Source organism: Sphaerodactylus townsendi, unplaced genomic scaffold, assembly GCF_021028975.2.
Source record: "Sphaerodactylus townsendi isolate TG3544 unplaced genomic scaffold, MPM_Stown_v2.3 scaffold_21, whole genome shotgun sequence".
NCBI lineage: Eukaryota > Metazoa > Chordata > Lepidosauria > Squamata > Sphaerodactylidae > Sphaerodactylus > Sphaerodactylus townsendi.
In genome coordinates this window covers 1041725-1061745 of record NW_025950374.1, presented here as the reverse complement: position 1 = coordinate 1061745, position 20021 = coordinate 1041725, and the positions used below count along the sequence as shown (strand labels likewise).

Here is a 20021-nt window from a genome sequence, read left to right as displayed (position 1 = left end):
GTCATCTGTGCCATGCCAGCTGGGGATATGGTCTGCTGGAGTTCAGCATGAGGACCCCGTTGGCGTGTTTGTGGTTAGGGAAGCATTTCCTCGGTTGCAGAGACAGTCTGCTCCGAGATCACTTCATACCACAAAGGCTTGGCCTTGCCAGCTCAGGCTCTGTGGCTAAACAGCAGCTGTGTATTTGAAGTGTGCCTGCACCAGGCTGCAGGAGGAGTTGTGCATGGTGGTTGTTAGGGTGTCTGGCCAGGACTGGAGGGAACCAAGTTCCTTTCCCCACTCATTAGGGAAACTCACTGCGTCATCATGGACATGTGTCCCTACCTAACAGTGTTGTTGTGAGGTTAACACTGGGGAAGGGATCTCCATGTATTTCTCCTGAGCTTTTTGGAGGAAGAGCAGGATTAAAAATGTGTTGATTTATTTTCTTTGCTTTTCACATTTAAAGAGCAAGATTGTTTTCTTCTGTTTTAATTGTGACTTTTAGGAGACTCCTTGGCTTCAAATTGTTTATGTGCTTGAAAGGCCCAGGAGAAAAAAAGATACTAAGAAGATGCACTGCAAAGGCCCTACGCTTTCAGACGCATGGAGGAACTCTTTTCCTCCAAGAGATAATCAGTCTGTCTCCTCTGGAACTTAATAGCTCTTGCTTTAGGAGTGTAGCATGTGAGTGATGTTATATAGGCTTACCAATATTGTCTGTCTGTCTGTCACTCAACCTCTGCCTCTCCAAATAATCTTCCTCTAACTGCCTTTTCTGTTCAGATTAACCTCCCTCTGATTAACTGGCACTCTCTCCTCCAGGAAAAGCAGACAGAAACAAGAAGTTGTTGTATATAAGACAGCAAGGCATATAGTGTCATGAGCTTATCAGCAATTTATCCAAATATTTACAAAATTCCAAACAGCTATAAAAATTAACCTTGCAGGGTTGTTGTTACTGCAGTATTATAATATCCAATATATAACAAGTCTATGATAAATCAGGGTGTGTTCATTCAAAGTAGTATAAATAACATCACAATGTTAGAAAAGTATCCATAACAAAGTATATTCCAATATCAAAGTGCTGCAACATTTAAAGAAACAAGTTCATCAATGAGTGTACGTCCGTTTCAGGTAAGTTCCTTTTAAGTGCATCGGTTGTAATTCCAAATGGTAAAGGAATGAATATATCCGTATGAGAGAAAAGGTATTGCACTGAAATATTAAGAAAGTATTATCCCATTAATCTTTTGCAGCTTGGCTGGCTGCCATATAATACGCTTGCTGCTGCTCCAAATAATCCCTCTCCTCTGAAACACTGATTTCCATCTTGTGCTTAGGATTTGATATTCATGAATTAAAACTGTGAGTTCGGCATGCGGCTGCATGTCACGTGATTCCTTTTGCATACAGGTCTGGAGATCCACATTGCAAAAGATTCATGGCGTGGGTTTCCTCAGTTGGGGAGGCCGCCAGGAGGAAGCCCCCTGGGGGAAAAGGCTCCTGACTTCCCTGTGCAAAATGCTTGGATTATTTCCCAGATGCTTCTTGCCATTGTTGCAGCTGCCTGTGCAATGCAGGAGCTTCCCCAAGTGGGGCCACAAGTGACCCTTCTCTGCTGGGCTGTCCGGGTACAAAAACTTATCAGGCCCAGGATTTCTGTCTGGTCAGGAGCCCAGCCTGCTGGCTCCAAAGTGGGAGGGAGGGTGCTGTCTGCTGATGTGTGAAGCTCTCTGTTGAAATTGGGTGTTGTGGGTTTTCTGGGCTGTGTGGCTGTGGTCTGGTAGGTACCTTGCTGAAAATTTTAGATTTCCCATGTTCAGTGTTAGAAAGCGTACATTGAAAATGCTGGGGGGAAGAATTAGGACTAATAAGAGGACACGTTTCTTCACGCAACACGTGATTGGTGTTTGGAATGTGTTGCCGCGGGAGGTGGTGATGGCCACTAATCTGGATAGCTTTAAAAGGGGCTTGGACAGATTAATGGAGGAGAAGTCGGTCTATGACTACCAATCTTGATCCTCCTTGACCTGAGATTGCAAACGTCTTAGCAGACCAGGTGCTCAGAAGCAGCAGCAGCAGCAGAAGGCCCTTGCTTTCACATCCTGCATGTGAGCTCCCAAAGGCACCTGGTGGACCATTGCAAGTAGCAGAGGACTGGACTAGATGGACTCTGGTCTGATCCAGCAGGCTCTTTCTTATGTTAAGAACATAAGGACAGTTTTGACTCTCTTGATTTTCCCTTTCAGCTTCCTGCGCACTATCCCCCTCATCTTTGAGAAATTTCCCTTTCTGAAGGCAAATGTAACTACATTAGTAGTTGTCACTTGTTCGCATGCAGAGATACTGAATCTGACAGAATTGTGGTCGCTGTTCCCTATCGGCTCAACAACACTGACTTCCCGCACCAGGCCCTGGGTCCCACATAGAATAAGATCTATGATCACCTCTCCCCTGGTTGGTTCTACAACCATCTGCTCTAAGCCACAGTCATTTAGCATGTCCATGAATGTTCTCTCCTTACTATGACCTGAACATGCATTTTTCCAGTTTATAAGGGGATAGTTAAAATCGCCCATTACCACTACATTTTTGCTTTTGTTGGCCTCTCTAATTTCTTTTTCCATCTCAGAATCCTCTTGTGCGCTTTGGTCAGGGGGACGGTAATATATTCCTACTGTTAAACTATGCTTCACCCCTGGTATTGATATCCACAGTGCTTCTGTAGAGGAATCAGCTCCCCCTGCATTGTCTATTTTATGTGACACTATGCTCTCTTTGATGTAGAGGACCACCCCACCACCATGTCTCTGTGATGCCCACTATATCAATGTCCTCCTTCAAAACTCTGTACTCCAGCTCCCCCATTTTAGGTCGAAGGCGTCTACTATTAGCATAGAGACACTTGTATACTCTGTCTCTGTCCCTAACCTGGGATTTATGTGTTTTGCCCTCTAGCCTTTTGTAGACACTATCACTTATCACATTGCTATGCTCCTCGCTTGTATGTGGTTGATTTAGAAAAACCTCCCTCTCTGTCTGCATCCCCATCGACACTGTATTCCAAACCGAAGTCACCTCAGCTCCTGTCGGCTTTTTTCCCCAGGGATCCAGTTTAAAAGCTTGTTCTGCATACACACTTTTTTTTTAATGTTGAGCGCCAGCAACCTGGTTCCTCTTTTGGTTAAAAGATGAAGCCCGTCCCTTTTGTAGCAGGCCTGCCTTATCCCAAAAGGTTCCCCAGTTCCTGACGAAGCTGAATCCCTCTGCCGTACGGCGCCTTCTCATCCGCCAATTGAGACCCTGTACACTTGCCTAGCTCGCCCTGCATGTGGAACAGGTAGCATTTTGGAGAATGCCACCTTGGGGGTCCTGGATTTTAATCTGTTTCCTAGCAGCCTAAATTTAGCTTCCAGAACCTCCGGCTGACATTTCCTAATGTCATTGGTACCTATATTGGACCACAACTGCTGAATTCCACACCCCAGCACTGTCTAACAGCCTATCTAGACGAAGCGTGACATCCGCAACCTTCGCACCAGGCAGGCAAGTCACCATGCTGTCATCACACCTCTCACAAACCCAACTCTCTATATTCCTAATGATCTAATCACCCACTACAAGGAGCCCCCCACCTCCCTGAGGGGTATCCTCAGTGCAAGAGGATATCTGATCACCAGCTAAGGAAGCATCTTCCCCCACCTCAGACTGGCACCCTCTGTCCCCCTGACTCTCATTCTCCATGACATCTGAAGAGATGTCACCTTGGGAGTGGGACCCGGCTGTTAGGACCCTGAAAGCCTCGTCTGTCACCCTCTCTGCCTCTTTCAGCTTCTCCAGGTTTTGCCACCTTGGCTTCAAGAAAACGGACACATTTCCTGAGTGCCAGGAGCTCATTGCAGCGAGGGCACACCCTCCTTCTGTCTTAGTGGCAGATAGTCATACATGTGACACTCAGTGCAAAACACTGGAAAACCCTCACCCCCTGCTGGCTTCCTGCCTTCACATCTAATTTTTTTTTAGATATTCAAATACTTATTTTAATTAGTGCCTCCCTCTTAAAATTTCTATACCTTCTACTATCGCTTAAAATATGTTCTTATTTAGTAAAACACTGGCGCGCGCCGCTGGTTTCAGAGACTAATTGAAAAGATTTAAAAATTTGAAAAGCCCCACCTCTCAGCAGCCCCACCAATCAGCAGCCTCAGCAGCCCCCACCAATCAGCAGCCCCAGGACAAGGAGAAAAAAAAGATAAAACCCCTGTTAAAAATTCACTGTTTAAAAGATGTGGCTTTGAGAAAAGCCCTCTGAATAGAAAACCAGAGCTCACTCAGCCCTTTCTGGCCCACTCCTCTTCTCCACTACCCCTCTTCTCTGTTCTTAAAGCAAATTCTCTGCTCTTAAAGCAAATTCTCTGTTATTAAAGCAAAAGTTCTTAAAGCAAATTCTGTATGAGAGAAATGTAAGGAATTCCAAAGAGCAGAAATAAAAGGCTTTTGGATATAAGACCGTTTATTCAGACATCTTAGAAAGCACACACACACGACATGACAGGAATGAGACCTCCCGCCCAAACTACAGGTTATAACGTACTCAATCCCTTCCCCCTCCCTGGGCCATCCAGGCCCATCTCATGGGAACGGAATGCTCATCTTGGTCAGCAAGATAAGCCGTCCACCAAGGTTGTTGCCGCCGATTCTGGCCCACCGCCCGGCTGGAGGCATTCCGTCAAGGCTAGCTGGCTGGGAGAGAACCAGGCAGAACTGCCATCCTTTACACTCTGCTTCCCCAAGAAGAACCTTCCCCGGCTGTCAGGGAAGGCTTTGTGAAAAGCAGCAATGAGGAGAGGGGCATCAATATTTTCTGTATATACGCCATTGATTATGGCCAGAGGGATAGCCAACCCATGAGAACTAGATGCACTGTAGGCGATTGCGGGGAAGCGAGAGTCCAGAATAGCATCTATTTCAAAGTGCTTGTAGGCCATCAATTATAACTGGGCGGGGGTGGCTCAGTCGTGCCAGGCATCTGAAGCAGGGAGCCTCCTTGAGCAAGCTGGAATGAAAGACAGGGTGAATGTTACTTAATGGAGTTAGGTAGTTCCAAGCGAGCAGTAACATCATTGATCACCTTTGTAATCCGAAAAGGGCCCACAAATTTCTTGCCAAGTTTTGAATATTTGTGCCGCGTCTCCTAAGGTTTTTAGTGGACAAAATAGACCCATGCCCCAACCACGCCAAAGGGAAGTCCGGCTGACGGCTTGTCGCCTGAACCTTTTGTGATTCTTGAGGCCTGCTGCAAGGTAGACTGCACTGTTTTCCAACCCCCACCGGCTGGCGAAAGAAATCCATTGTTTGAATTCCTGGAGGCTGCAGTACCTCTGCAGGCAGCTGGGAGACAGCGGTGGAAAAAGACCGACCAGAAACAATCTCGAGCGGGGTCTTTTTCGTGCTACTATATGAATATGGCATTGTTATACGCATACTCTGCAAAAGGAAGTAATTCGCACCAATTGTCCTGATGATAGTTAGTATAACAACGTAAATACTGTTCTAACGTTCTGTTCGTCCGTTCTGATTGGCCGTCACTTTGAACGTGGTAGGGGCGGCGACCGCTGGGGTGGTTCCCAACAGCTCCAGGAAAGCCTTCCAAAACTTAGATATGAATTGGGGACCGCGGTCGGATACCACCTTGTCGGGAGAGGAGTGTAGGCGATAGATATGTTGGATAAACAAACGGGCCAGTTTAGGTGCTGACGGGATGGTGGTGCAAGGAATAAAATGCGCCTGTTTAGAAAAAAGATCCACCACCACCCATAAAACAGTGTTCCCGTGGCTTTCCGGCAAATCGGTTATAAAATCCATGGAAATGACTTGCCAGGGTCGAGATGCAACAGGGAGGGGTTTTAATAACCCATGCGGCTTTCCCGGTATCGACTTATGGGAGCCATTCCAATTTTTAGTTTTGTGTGGTCTTTGTAATTAGACTGGCTTCTGGGATCTGGAACTTGGAAGTATTGCCTCCTCCTGTGCTGTCTAGCCTGCCAGTTTAGATCCACCCACTGGAGAGCCTTGCTGTCTTGCGTCCCCTGTCCTTGCCCCCCCCCCCCGCACACATACACAGACACCCCCCCACACACACACCTGCAGAGCTGAGGCACATGCTGATTAGACAGAAGACTTTCTTGGTGGTGACACTCACCTCTGAATCCAGACGAGAACATTTCTTTTTGCTAGTGCCTTTCGCTGACAACAGATGTATCTATTGTTTCTAATTGCCAGACTGTTGTGTTTGCTATTTAATGTATGTGATGTGATGCTTCTGTATACTTCTGATGCTGTTGTGTTCTTTAAATCCTTGGTTTTAACTCCCTGGCTTCTTTGTCTTTTTGTTCAATTTTTTTTAATGATTTCAAACTCTAGCTTTATTTTCTTTTATTTAGTTATATTTTCTTCTATTTATTTGTACATCTGATGTGATACTGTATCGGTTTGTAAAGTTAATGTAAGCTGCTTTTTATGTCCTGTTGACTAGGAGAGGAGCAGGATATAAATATTTTAAATAAAGAAAAATGTTTATTTATTTATTTTATTTTTTATTATTGGATCCAAAGGGCTCAGGATGGTATACAAAATGAACATATACAGACAGGGCAAAAGTTAAAACCAATACAAATATAATATAAGCTCTGTCTCATTACTAAAACCAGTAAACAACAATACAACCAGCATGCAAGAACTAAAACCAAACCTTCCCGGGGAACCAAAAGGCCCCCGCTAAAATGGGCCACATAATTAAAACAAAACAGAATATAAGGGAAGGGGGTAGGAGGCAGGGGGCACTGTTTTACTGTTTGGGAGCCACCTTGCGCAAGGCTTGGGGGGATGGCATAACACTTTTTTTCTAATTGTAGTGGTTAAGAGCAGATGGATTATAATCTGGAGAACCGGTTTTGATTCCCCACTCCTCCACCTGAGTGGCTGAGGCTTATCTGGTGAACCAGAAGTGTTTCCGCACTCCTACATTCCTGCTGGGTGACCTTGGGCTAGCCACAGTTCTTTGGAACTCTCTCAGCCCCACTTACCTCACAACGTGTCTGTTGTGGGGAGAGGAAGGGAAAGGAGCTTGTAAGCCACCTTGAGTCTCCTTACAGGAGGGAAAGGTGGGACATAAATCCAAACTCCTCCTCCTCCTCCCCTCCTTCTCCAGCTAAGTGTGAGAATGTGGTGGTTGTGTAGAGAGGCTCACTATGAGGTAAGCAAAGAATGTGAGCAAATGTTATTTGAACTGAAGATCAGGGTGTGGTGGAGGGAAGTGAGGGGGTGGAGAACCATGCATTGCAGCTGTGCTGTTGGTACCTTCTCATCTCCCCCAAACTTTCCTTCCTCCTGTTCCTTTCAGGATGTTATTGTTACTTGGAAGATTTAAATCTGAGAGTTCAGGAGTCCATGGGATATATTCTTCCTGCTGCCCTTTCTGTGGCTCGTCTGTCATTCTTCTTGGCGATTTTGCCTCCTGCCTTTTGAAACAGCTTCCTGGGCTCTGAAGGCTCCTTCTTGTCTGAGATCTGTGCTTTGGCCTATGGGTGGGCCAGAGAAGCTCCTGTGATCTGGCTGGTCCTTCTGTGAAGAATGCCCTCAGCCCGCTCTTGCCCAAGAGTCAGTGGCTGCCAAAATTAAAGCCAGGCCTCCCAACCTGACCACCCACATTTTTTCTTCCCATCCCAAAAAATGGCTTGAAATGCTCAAAGTTTTTTTCCTGCTTTATGGGCAACTGTTGAGGCCCAGGAAAGCTAATTTGAAGCAGGAAGGGACACGGCGAGCAGAGCTGGACTCCTCCAAGTGCTGGTTTTCAGCAGCCGTCTGGACAGTCCTCTAATGTGGTCCAACTCAGGCTCCTCAGGCTGATCTTTGTTCATTGTGTGGACTCTTTGGTGGCTGTGTGAGGGTTTTCTAGGGGCCTGACTACTGCCAGCAGGCTCTTGTGGCCTTTGGGTTTGAAAGGCCTTCTGGAAGCTAACAGAAAATCTTTTTAGCTTCTTGGGCTCCTGCCAGCCACAAGCTGTACAGTGTCAGAAGGCTCTTATTGCAAGTCTTGTTCCTCAAGTGTATGCCTGGGGCGGGGGGGGGGGGGGGGGGGGAGTTTAATTTTTTATTGTTTTCTTGTGTGTCTGTGCTCAGGCTGAGAGTTCTTCAGCATCTCAACCTGCAGTGGGTTTAGAGTAGGTGGTGCTTCCGCTTGGAAGGAGAGCCACTGGAGCTCAAGCCTGCTTGGTAGTTTGTCATGTCCCTGAGTTTGGAAGCCCTGTTGCCAGTCCTTGATATAAAAGAAAACTTTTCAGCTAATGCTTGCGCATGCAAATCCCTGGGCTTCGTCCCAGCACTGAAATCTCAGTCTAGAGATAAACTCTGGCCCAAATTCATTAGTGAGTCTTGAGCATATTTTCTTGGGGATTCTTGTTCTTGCATTGGTGATAAATTCTGTTCATAAATAAGTGTGTTGCTTGACTTTAAAAATATTCTGATTCCTCACAGGTTTTGCCTGAATTCAGTATATTTCTTTTCTGAGGTTGAAGAGGGTGAGAAAGGAGAGGCAGATGCTCAGGGCAGCAAGGAAGGAAAATACTGTGACCTGTGATAACGTGGTATAGTGGTTAAGAGCAGGTGGACTCTAATCTGGAGAACTGGGTTTGATTCCCCACTCCTCCACATGTGTGGCATGTCAAAAGAGAGATCTGCGCCTCAGCTCAGATCTGCCCCCTATATCTCTTGGTCCCCCCAGATGGCTCTCCCCATTTTACACTTCAAAGCAAAACCAGTCCTGGGAACAGATCACACTTCCCTGGTGATAAGATCTTGTGTCCGGGGAACCCTGTGAAGAGAGGAAGAACCTACAAGTTGCCGCTGCAAAGTCAACCCCCATGTCAGCCCCTCTTGTCCTGCTGACAGGATCCATCCTGACATAGCAGACTCTTATCTGGTGACCTGGATTTGTTTCCCTGCTCCTCCCCATGAAGCCTGCTGGATGACCTTCGCCCAGTCACAGTTCTTGGGAACTCTCTCAGCCCCACCTACCTCGCAAGGTGTTTGTCATGGAGATAGGAAGGGAAAAGGAGATTGTAAGGCCCTTTGAGTCTCCTTACAGGAGAGAAAGAGGGAGGGGGTTATAAATCCAAAACTCTTCCTCTTCTTAATGGCTGCATGTGCAGCCCCTTCCGTTCTGCCAAGGGGAGGCTGTCAGGTACCATTAGTGCTGTAAGAACTGTTCAGGGTGTTACATTGGAGGATCATATTGTTCTTCTGGGTTTTTGGCTGTTGGAGAAATGTTCAGAAGGGAAATGCAAGACAGTAAGAAATTGATTGTTCATCCAAACCTCTTCAGCTTATTCCTTCTCAAGCATTGCACCAGCCAGGCAAAAACAGAACATGTGCCAATTCTGCACATATAAAATTATGCATGGGGTAGAAAAATTATAAAATTATGCATGGGGTAGAAAATGTTGACAGAGAGACATTTTTCTCTCTTTCTCACAATACTAGAACCAGGGGGCATTCATTGAAAATGCTGGGGGGAAGAATTAGGACTAATAAAAGGAAACACTTCTTCACGCAACGTGTGATTGGTGTTTGGAATATGCTGCCACAGGAGGTGGTGATGGCCACTAACCTGGATAGCTTTAAAAAGGGCTTGGACAGATTTATGGAGGAGAAGTCAATCTATGGCTACCAATCTTGATCCTCCTTGATCTCAGATTGCTAATGCCTTAGCAGACCAGGTGCTCAGGAGCAGCAGCAGCAGAAGGCCATTGCTTTCACATCCTGCATGTGAGCTCCCAAAGGCACCTGGTGGGCCACTGCGAGTAGCAGAATGCTGGACTAGATGGACTCTGGTCTGATCCAGCAGGCTAGTTCTTATGTTCTTATGTTCTTATGTTCTTATGCACAGAGCATGCAGGGGAGGTGTGTGTGGGTAGAGATGTGGAAGCCCAGAAAACTGGGAAGTTTCAGAAGACTCTCTCCCCTGCCCCCCTATTTTTTCACCTTAGTTCAAATTCCCAGTTTTTCTGTTGGAAAAGGGAGAGCTTTGAAAAATATGAAATATTTTCTCTTGTAAAATGAGTTAAATGCTTTATAAGACAAGCTTCTCCTTGCTTGGAATGTGTAGTATAAGGATTTTATGCAAGGCAGTCAAGATGTACATTATATACAAATGCAGCTTACCTTAAGCATAACTTTGTTGTTTAACTGTGACTAACTTTTCTGCAATCAATATGCTAAAATGTATATGGTACAATACAGAAGAGTTCCGTATTTTCAGTGTTACAAAATTCCAGTAGATGTGCAAGCTAACTTTATTGTAACTGTATAAGATGTTGTGTTAAAAATAACCTCTTTCTTACAATATATTTTTTCAAATGGCAAAATCAAAGTACTGTATGTACTCGTGTATAAGTCGACCCGCATATAAGTCGAGGCACCTAATTTTACCACAAAAAACTGGGAAAACTTACTTGACTTGCGTATAAGTCGAGGGTGGGAAATGCAGCATCAATTGAGGCATCAGTAGGTTAAATGTTTTGGAATATTTATTTCAAAGAAAAACAGTAAACTGGCTCTGTAAGTGGAAAAGAGGGTCAACAAGAACAATTTGGTCTCAACAATAACTTTAAAAGTACAAAAACCTTAGCTCAACCAGTATCTCTCTCTCTCTCTCTCTCTCTCTCCTCTCTCTCTCCCCTCTGTGTGTGTGTGTGTGTGTGTGTGTGTGTGTGTGTGTGTGTGTCCTGCTCTTCGTTTCCAGTATTGCTTATGCGTGCTTAGGAAACCAAGACAGTGCAGTCCTAAACAGAGTCACACCCTTCTAAGTCCAGAGCATCCGGAAACGTTTACACTTCTTATTTTCCTAATTATACTAAATAGTGCAATTTATATGCTAAACTGTACAGTTTAGATTGTTACAGTAGTAAAATAAGTTCAGGCTTGCTAAGATAATATTTAGTATATTTCAGTTTTTTCAGGCTTTTCTCTTGCACCTCCCCTGCCCCAAAAGAACACATCTGTTCCTCTGGAAATTTTTTGTTGTATCAGAATAACTGTAGTCAACATATTTGTTGGAATCGCACTACAAATTTGACAGGCCTCCCCTCACTTGCTTTGACCATGGTGTGGTCTTGGTTGGGAGGACCTTCAGGATTGTGGTCCAGCTGTTCTCTTAACCCTTTGTTTGCTTGCTTGAAGCCTGCTCCTGGAAAAGCGGTGAGAGAAGAACTTCTGCAGATGAATTTCCTGGTGGAGGAGGGGGGGACCAGCCTTGGCTTGGTTCCCCTGCCCACCCCCCTCTCTCTTGGATGGGGCCATACTCCGCCAGGAAGCAGTGTCAGGGAGAGGTTTCAGTGAGCCAAGTGCCAGGTCAGACTTGCTCTAGTGTAGCCCAGAGTGCCATAGCTATTAGATGGTGTCTGCCAACAAGTGTGATGGAGTTTTGAGTTAATGGAGAATGGCTGCATTACATTTTTGGATTGTCCTGTTTCCCATATTGCTCCTTTGTGTATTATAAACCTTGAATTACAGGTTTATTTTTCATCAGATTGCTTTCGTTATAACTTAAACATGTGATGTTCTTGGTGCCCCGTACATTTACCACATGGTTTAATGGTATCCTTTAGGCTGGATTTTTGTTTCATGCTGCTGGGCTTGGAAGCTGGTATCAATCAATTCTGAGCAATCAGGCACAGTTGCAAACATTCAGACAGTCCTGTGGCCAGACATTTTATGGCGAAGGGGACTCAAAGGCACACTTGGGGACAGGGTGTGGCAAAATTACTTTTAAGTTACCTTGGAACACTGAAAACCAAGTAGATGCACTTGGTTACTTTGTTCATTTAAATGAATTGCCTTTTCAGTACCGAGGTGCTGAGCTAGGCACTGTATTCTCAGCTGACTGATACTCTTTGCATGCCCACTGTACTGTTGTCTAACTAAATAATTTTTGCATTTTGTTTTTTTAAAACTAGGATCTCATTAGGCTTAGTAATAAATGGTTTATCCAAGTATGTGGTGTCAGAGAAGCCTCTAAACAATTGGAGGAATGACAACAGAGTACAAGAGGAAATTCATCCTGAATTCCTTCTCTAAAGTAGCCTCCTCCAGGAACTTGGATTGCCATGGTCACAGGATCATCCAGTTCCCCACCCAAGGCTCACTAGGTGCCCCCCTGGCTCTTTGAGGCACCCGCCAAAGTGTCTCTTTTTACCCAAGCTTTTGATGCAGCATTATATGAAGCTTGGTGAGCCTCTACCTGGAGGGGAGATCCCTAAGCTAGCAGACCTTGTTTCTCAGGATGTGGACAAGGAATTGTCTTTGGACTCTTTGAAGTTGGATACTAATCCTGTGTCGGCGGCTCCCACCTCCCTGAGCACCCTTGAAGAAGGAGGGAGTACTGTCAGAACCCCCAGTACAAACTCTAAAACAGCATTATTTCAAGATGATTCACAACATGTTTGAACATTGACCACTACAGCACTTTAGTGCTAACCGCTTAGCTCTCCTGTTCAGAGCCGTCCAGGAATGCATGGAGATAGCGAAGGGAGAGCGCAGTCCGTGACCTTGAAGACACCTGTGATTTGTAGACTTCTCAGAGCAGCTAGAAAAGACAGTTAGAATCAGCATTAACCCCTTAACCCTCCCCACAGTGAAACGCGCAAAGCAGCAAAGCTATCCCTTTGATTTTAGGCCTCCTGACATACTGCCACCCTAGGCTTCCCGCTTGTTGCAACGCTTGATGAAATTCTTTATAAAGACCAGGGGCTTTTACATTGGTAACAAAGATCCATTGATTCTGCCCAGGCAAACAACCTTTCCAGGAGACCAAATACTGCAGGCTGCTTCGATAGATGCCAGAGTCAAGAATATCAGACACAGTTCATAATGCTTGGAACCATCAATCAGAATTGAGGAGGCACTTTCATCTCTGGATGCCAGACATCCGGGGAATTGGTTTTCTTCAGCAGGCCATTCGCTATGGGCTCCACGATCGGGTTGCTCCATACTTCTGAAATGCAGACCCGCGTTAACGGCCCCTCCCTTTGAGAAGGTTTGCGATTTTGGCTAATTTAGCCACGGAGTTGAGGAGGTTGGTGAGGGGCACCTTTTCTTGGCGGACAGGCAGAAAGTGCGGCCCCTCCCCACAATAGAGACAGAGGTTTAAAACGACGACGGGCGAAAAGCATTTTCCTCCGCGAGCTGGCTTAATGGATTGCTTTGAGCCTGCCGGCTTTGGGCTGGAAACCACTTTCCGTGAAGGGAGTGTTGGGGTTTTCCCCAGGGACACTCCCAAGGTGGCTGCTTCATGCATTCTAGCATCTGCGGTACCAGCCAGAATAATCCATTCCATCAGGGTCTGAGGGTTATCTCAAATCAGGCACCAGTTAAGAAGGTCAGGGTGCAAGGCCTTTTTGAAGGCAAAAACTTTGACAGGGTCGTCCCAATCAGGAACTGCTAGCAACTGTAACGGAGTATTCAAACGTAATCTCCACAAAGGGAGTTTTGCCCTGACGATGTCCATGTATTCCTGTTTAGCCTGTTCCCCAATAAAGGCTTAAAACGGCGAAAAGGAGGGCCATCATAAATTCCTTGAAAGTTGTATTGCCTCGAGCTTGGCGCTGAAGGCCCACATACCAATTCACCAAGGGTCCATCCAGATTCGAGCCAACTTCACACACACGTTCAAAGTCATTCAGGTACTGCCTCCCATATTGTAACATGTGAGTGTTCACCTGAACCAGGAAAGCAGGCAACAGATCCTGGGTTCCATTAAAACGGTAGGAAAACTGAACCCTGGCCATGAATGGTGGACGAGGCACAGCACCCCCCAATTGCCAGACTGGAGGAGCTCCCATCAATCCTGGCACTGGCGGAGCCAGAAGCGGAGCTCGGGTAGCAAAGGCAGCTGAGGGGCCAGCGCGTATGCTGAACAGGTGGTTGAACAGGGGGTTGAACAGGGGGTTGAACAGGTGGTTGAATAGGTAATCCAGGCGGAGGTGGGGCAGGTTGCGCAGGGAGAGCCCCAGCTCCATCGACAGGTGCAAGACCAGGTGCAGGTACAGGGCCAGGCACAGGAGCAGGAGGTTGCAGTTGCAGCATAGCGGCTTGCAACTGCCCCACCGTGAGTTGCATCTGTTGCATGGTCCGACGATACTCTTCCCTTTCCAAGTCCCACGCTTCCTCAGCAGTCTGCAACATTCTCCAAGCAGCAGCTTCAGAGGCAACAGCGCGGTCTGTAGCACGGTCGGACCCCGACAAGTTCCCGGCCAAGGGAGCAGTTGCCCACGAGGCGCTGGACGTTCCCCCAGGTAGGGAATCCCGCACATTTCAAAGATTTCTGGCGACGCCACGACCCTTTGTGAGGCATCCAACGAGCAGTCAGGAATCGGTAGGATTTCCAAATAGTTGACACAGACAGTTCCCCTCCGGAAACAACGATAGAGATCCCTCCGGATGCAACTGGAATACCGTACCGAATGCAGGTCTCCAGAGGGTCAGGCACGAATCGACCCGTCAGGATCGTGGCTCCAGGAGTGCCGGGTTCAACTCACAGAGTTCCATCTCCCCTGTACACCGGCAGACATACTGGCCAACAGTAGTCCTCAGGCAGAAAAAGTAAAAAAAAAATGGAAAAGGTGAAATTCCAGCAAGCAAGTCCGCGTGGAATTCAGCCTAAGGGGATTCTCAGCTTAATGTCAGAACCCCCAGTAAAAGACAAACTCGTGTAGTAAAAACAGCAGTTTTATTTTAAGATGGATCTACAAACAGCAAAGCTGAGAATGACGAACTTCAATTTTCACAGCACTTAAAAGCAATCGGCTAGCTCTCCCCTCCCCCGAACGAAAGAGCTGTCCAGGGAATGCATGGAGATAGCGAAGGGAGAGCGCAGTCCGTGACCTTGAAGACACCTGCGATTTGTAGACTTCTCAGAGCAGCTAGAAAAGACAGTTAGAATCAGCATTAACCCCTTAACCCCCTCCCCACAGTGAAACGTAAAGCAGCAAAAGCTATCCCTTGATTTTAGGCCTCCTGACAAGTACATTTGGAATGGTCAGGGGCTCCTTTCATAGCACCTTGGCTGAGTACTCCTACGATCCGAACAAAGAACCTTGGGATTACAAAACAGTGAACATATTATCAAGAGTTCTGGTGCCATCTCACCAGAACTCTGTTTACCTGTTGCCCTGCTATCATGAATAAATTCCTTGAACCCATCAAGAGAGCTGTTCCTTGAACTAAGAGTTTTACAGTTGGGAAAGAGATATTGGGTGTTTGCTGTGCGTGCTACTGCCCCATTCACTCTTTGACCAGTGGTCTGGTGTGTGGGGGTTCCAAGAGGCAGATGATGTGGGCTGTAGCGGTCAGGTCACTGGAAAACATGGTGCCTCCCTGTGGGCAACCAATCAGATTTGAAGCCCAATTAGAGGCCAGTTCTTGCAGCCCACGTGAGACAATTGCAAGCCATAGAGGCAACTTGCAACTTGACCCTGTTGCAGCGTCCAGACATCACTTGGGTCAACTATGGACCAATCTGACTGAGGGTCAGCGTGGTATGAAGGTGAGAGTGTTGGGCTTGGATCCACTCTCCCAGTCTGCTGTAAAGTTCACTGGGTGACCTTGATCTGCTCACACGCCTTCTTCCTAGTCTACCTCACAGGGCCGCTAGCTCTTCATTTTTCCCTGTGTATGCCTTCCAGAGCTCTTTCAGGAAGGGCAGGAGAAACTGAGGTAGATAGGGTCGTCAAGCACAAATCAATCTGGTGAACTTCAGGATAAGAGAACTGGCTGGAGAGAGAGATCCTGGTTGATTTCAAAGCTCTGGGCAGGAATGTACAAAAATATATGTTCTCTTGGAGGCGGAGGGCATCTTGGTGGGTGATTTCCACCCCATCTCAGGGAGGCAGGAAAAAGAATTCTGTCACTTCCTGTCAAGGCTCGGAGTCCATTTTAGGCAGTATTTTTCCTGCCTCGACAGGGAGTGCATGGAATTCTTGGACTCCTGCACCTGAATTCTAAAACTGCCTTTTTGACCACATCTGTCCTGTCTGTGTCTACCCTTTCTGTCTTGTCTTCCCAGTTTGTGTTGAAGGCTTTAGGTAAGATTAGGGTTTTAATGGAGGTTTCTCCTGGAGGCGACATCGGGCATCCTGATTGGGTGATTCCCAACTCATTCTCAGGGAGGCAGGACCAAATTTGTCATCATTTCATGCAGAAGGCTTGGGCATCCATTTTGGCTCCAGTATTGCTCCTGCTCAGCAGGGAGTGCAGGTCTTGGACTTTACTCCAAGTACTTTAGGACAGATAGTCTTTTCCCACTGTGTTCTACTGGAGGAGGCGGACATCTTTGCTGGGTGTTTCCCAACCAGATCTCAGGGAGGCAGGACTAATTAAACTTGTCACTTCCTGTGGTCTGCGTGGGCATCACCCTTAATCTTCAGTATTTTTTCCTGCCTAAGCAGGGAGAGCAGCACTCTGTCCAAGCTCCTCATCCAGAGTTCCTTCTACCTTTATTATCATCCCTTGTGTTGTTCAGGGAGTCTTCTGTGTTTCTTCTCATGTTCCTCCTTTCTCTTTGTCTCTTGTGAGGGGCTTATTTGTGGGGCTCTCCTCAGAATCAACCCCCCTTCCTTCCTCCCCCCTTCCTTCCTCCCCCCACCCCCTCCCTCCCCAGCCTGCCATGGGGATGTTGTTCTATCGGTTCTCCCCTGAAAGGGAGATCCTCTTCCGGTCCTCAGCAAAGAGGACCAGATCAGCCAAAAAGACTCAGCTCCTGTCCCAGGGAGCGAGCGAACCGCCACGGAAAACGGCGGGAAAGGCATGGGAGCCCGCATCCAAGAAAGCCCGCCAAGAAGACACCTCCAGCAACGGAGCTGCAAAAAAGGCCGGAAAAAAGGCGGCAGGCAACAGTGGTCCCTGCTGGCCAGAGGAGGCCACAACACAGCTGCAAAATGCAGGAGGGAGCCCAGGAGCGGTCCCTTTCGGCTCCGTCTCGCCATGCAGGACTGAAGGGAGACCTCAGAGCCCTGCGACAGCTGGAAACGACGCTAGCGCCTCGGAAAGAGATCCGGAGAGTGGCGGAGAGGCCAGTAACTATGTTCCTGCTCCTGGACCATCTTCACCAGTCAGGCAAGATTGCGGGGGGAGCGGTCTTCAACAGCCCCTGTCAGCCTTCCCGATCCTCTCCCACCGGGGGCTGGCAACAAGCCTCTGCCCAAGACCTGGTTAATCTCTTTTAGAAATCCATGTGAGAGGAGATCAGGTTTTACCATAGGGAATACCACAGACGTGGTAAAACACCTTCCCCTCCAAGGTCCTCCTGAAGCAGTAACAGGGATCCCTTGACCTTCCCTGGGGAAGAGGGAATCAGTGAGGGAGAATGTGTGGAATCAGACCATTTTTCTGAGCCAGAGGAGGGCACTACCGAGTCAGTGGAACAAACCCCAAGGTTTTTCAAAGTTGAAAACATTTTCCTACTCATCTCCAAAGCCATTTCCGCTTTAGATTTAAAGGACTCTGAGGATGCTGTAGACCCCACAACACCCTCCTCATTCTCTAACAAACCCATTAAAGGCTATCCTAAAGGGGACAAGAAAATTTTCCCTCAAGAGGAAGCCAGCAAGGATTTTCTTCCTTTACCTGAATATTTTGAACGTGCTAGGAAAGAATGGGATAACCCTTCTGCAAGTAAAGGCTTCCCCTCCAGCTTCAAAAAGTTATACGCAGCCCCGGATTATATCCAGAACATGCTAGTTACCCCGCTAGTTGAAGCCCCAGTGGCTGCACTCCAATCTGGAGGCCTAGTCTTCGAGGACGGCAATGGCAACATCAAAGACCCTCTAGATAAACGTTCAGATGTGGTCCTTAAAAGGCTCCAAAAGGTCCTAGCTATGGCCTTTAAGATTTTGGTGTCTTCAGCCACCATGGCAAGGGCTGCCATAGTCTGGCTACACAAACTCCTGGACATGATTCTTCCTTCACAAAAAGGCATCTGGGAAGGGGTGGAACGCATTTTACTAACAGTCTCCTTTCTGGCAGATTCCAACTTTGATGCCTACCTGGCAGTAGCCCGAGCAATTGCCATGGCAACAGTTCCAAGATGCCATGCCTGGCTCCGCTCCTGGCAAGCGGACTACCACTCTAAACAACTAGTAGCCAGCTTTTCTTTCCAAGGTGGATCCCTCTTTGGCCAAGAACTGGAACACATTCTCATGGAAACCAAAGACAAGAAGAAAGCCATGCCCAAATTCTACAGATCCTACTTCAACTCCTCCAAGTCTCAATCCACCTTCCATTCGCTTAGAACTCGTCCCAGGACATCCAGGGATGGTAGACGATGGCAACCCCAACAGGGATTCCGCAAGAGACCGAACCAAGGTGGTTACAACGAACCAAGGCGGTTACAACATGTCGCTCAGACACAAACAGTACTCCGCCAACATGGATTCCTGATCAATCTAACCAAGAGCAATACGATTCCATGCCAGAGAATGGAACACCTGGGAGCAATCATAGATACCTCCCTGAACGTTCTGTTCATTCCTGCAGACAAGATCACCAAAATCAAGACCTCTGTGAACCTCATCATTGGCAACAAAAAATCATCCCTATTACACCTCCCCAGCATCTTAAGAAACACGGTGCCCGTATTCGACATGCTTCAGTGGGGCAGACTCCACGCCCGACCCCTTCAAGAGTTCCTTCAACCATATCAGCACCAAATAATGAGGAAGGAGGACTGCCACCTGTCTCTTCCAGCTCACCTCAAGTCCAACCTCAGGTGGTGGACCATCCAACGCAACTTATCCAGAGGGAAGGTCTATCCCCATCTCAATCGAACCTGTTCAAACGATTCACCTTAAATGGCTCCAGATGAAAACCCTGTTTCTGCTTGCCATTACCTCCACAAGGTGGGTATCCGAACTGTATGCCTTATCAATCATCAAGGATCGCTGTTACTTCCACAAAGATAGAGTGGTACTAAAATTAGACCCCACATCCATCCCTAAAGTTCGTTCTTCATTCCACATCAGTCAGGACATCGTGGTACCCAACTTCTGTCCCAATCCTTCACACCCAAAGGAAAGACTTTGGCACAATCTGGATGTGTGTAGATCCTTAAAAGCATTCCTCATATGGACAGAGCCCATTCGGAAATCCAACAACATATTCATCAACATCTCTCTACCTAACATGGGCCACCAAATGTCCAAAGCGGCAATTAGTCGTACCATTAAGGCATGCATCATCGAAGCTTACAAGGCTTCCGACCAACCCATACGCCAAGGGATAGTGGCCCACTCTACACGCAGTGCTGCAGCTAATGTAGCATTTAGGAACCAGGCCTCAGTGTCAGACATTTGCAGAGCAGCCACATGGTCCTCGATTTCTTTGTGAGACACTACAAATTACACTCTACAGTATCGTCCGAGGCCGTTTTCGGCAGGAGGGTGTTGGATCACATTATTGGAGACTGATCCTGACCCGCCTGTTTGGGACACTGCTCTGGGAGGTCCCAGCAAAGATGTCCGCCTCCTCCAGTAGAACGGTCCATTGGTTACTGACCATGAAGGGTTCTTCTATTGGAGGTTAGAAGGACATCTTGGCCCTCCCGGGATCTTCATTAGCCTCCAATTCTGTTCATACTGTACTGCCATACCTGTGCTATCAGCAGTTAGACCAACTTGCCACGGCTAGGTCTCTTGATGTTCTAATATGCTCACATAGGGTTTGCCCTTGCAACTTCCTCGAACACTTGAACTCACTCCTATTTATCAATGTTATAGTTCTTGTTATGTTGTCTTACTGTTGTCACTTCCAGTTTGTTCACTTCATGTGTTTTCCTGGGGAAGTACTTTACTGCTTTGACAATTGACCTTGCTGGCAGGGGCTGATGGGAATTGTAGTCCATGAACATCTGGAGAGCCGCAGGTTGCAGACCCCTGGTCTACATCAATTCAAAATGGAAACTCTCAGGTCCATCGTGGAGAACCTTC

The 20021-nt window shown here is 47.1% G+C and overlaps 1 protein-coding gene across 1 annotated transcript in view; it reads left to right on the top strand.

Annotated features, from left to right (window-relative positions):
• The window catches only part of EFNB1 (ephrin B1), a 151841-nt gene that overhangs the window by 68168 nt on the left and 63652 nt on the right, over positions 1–20021 (top strand). The window lies entirely within an intron of this gene.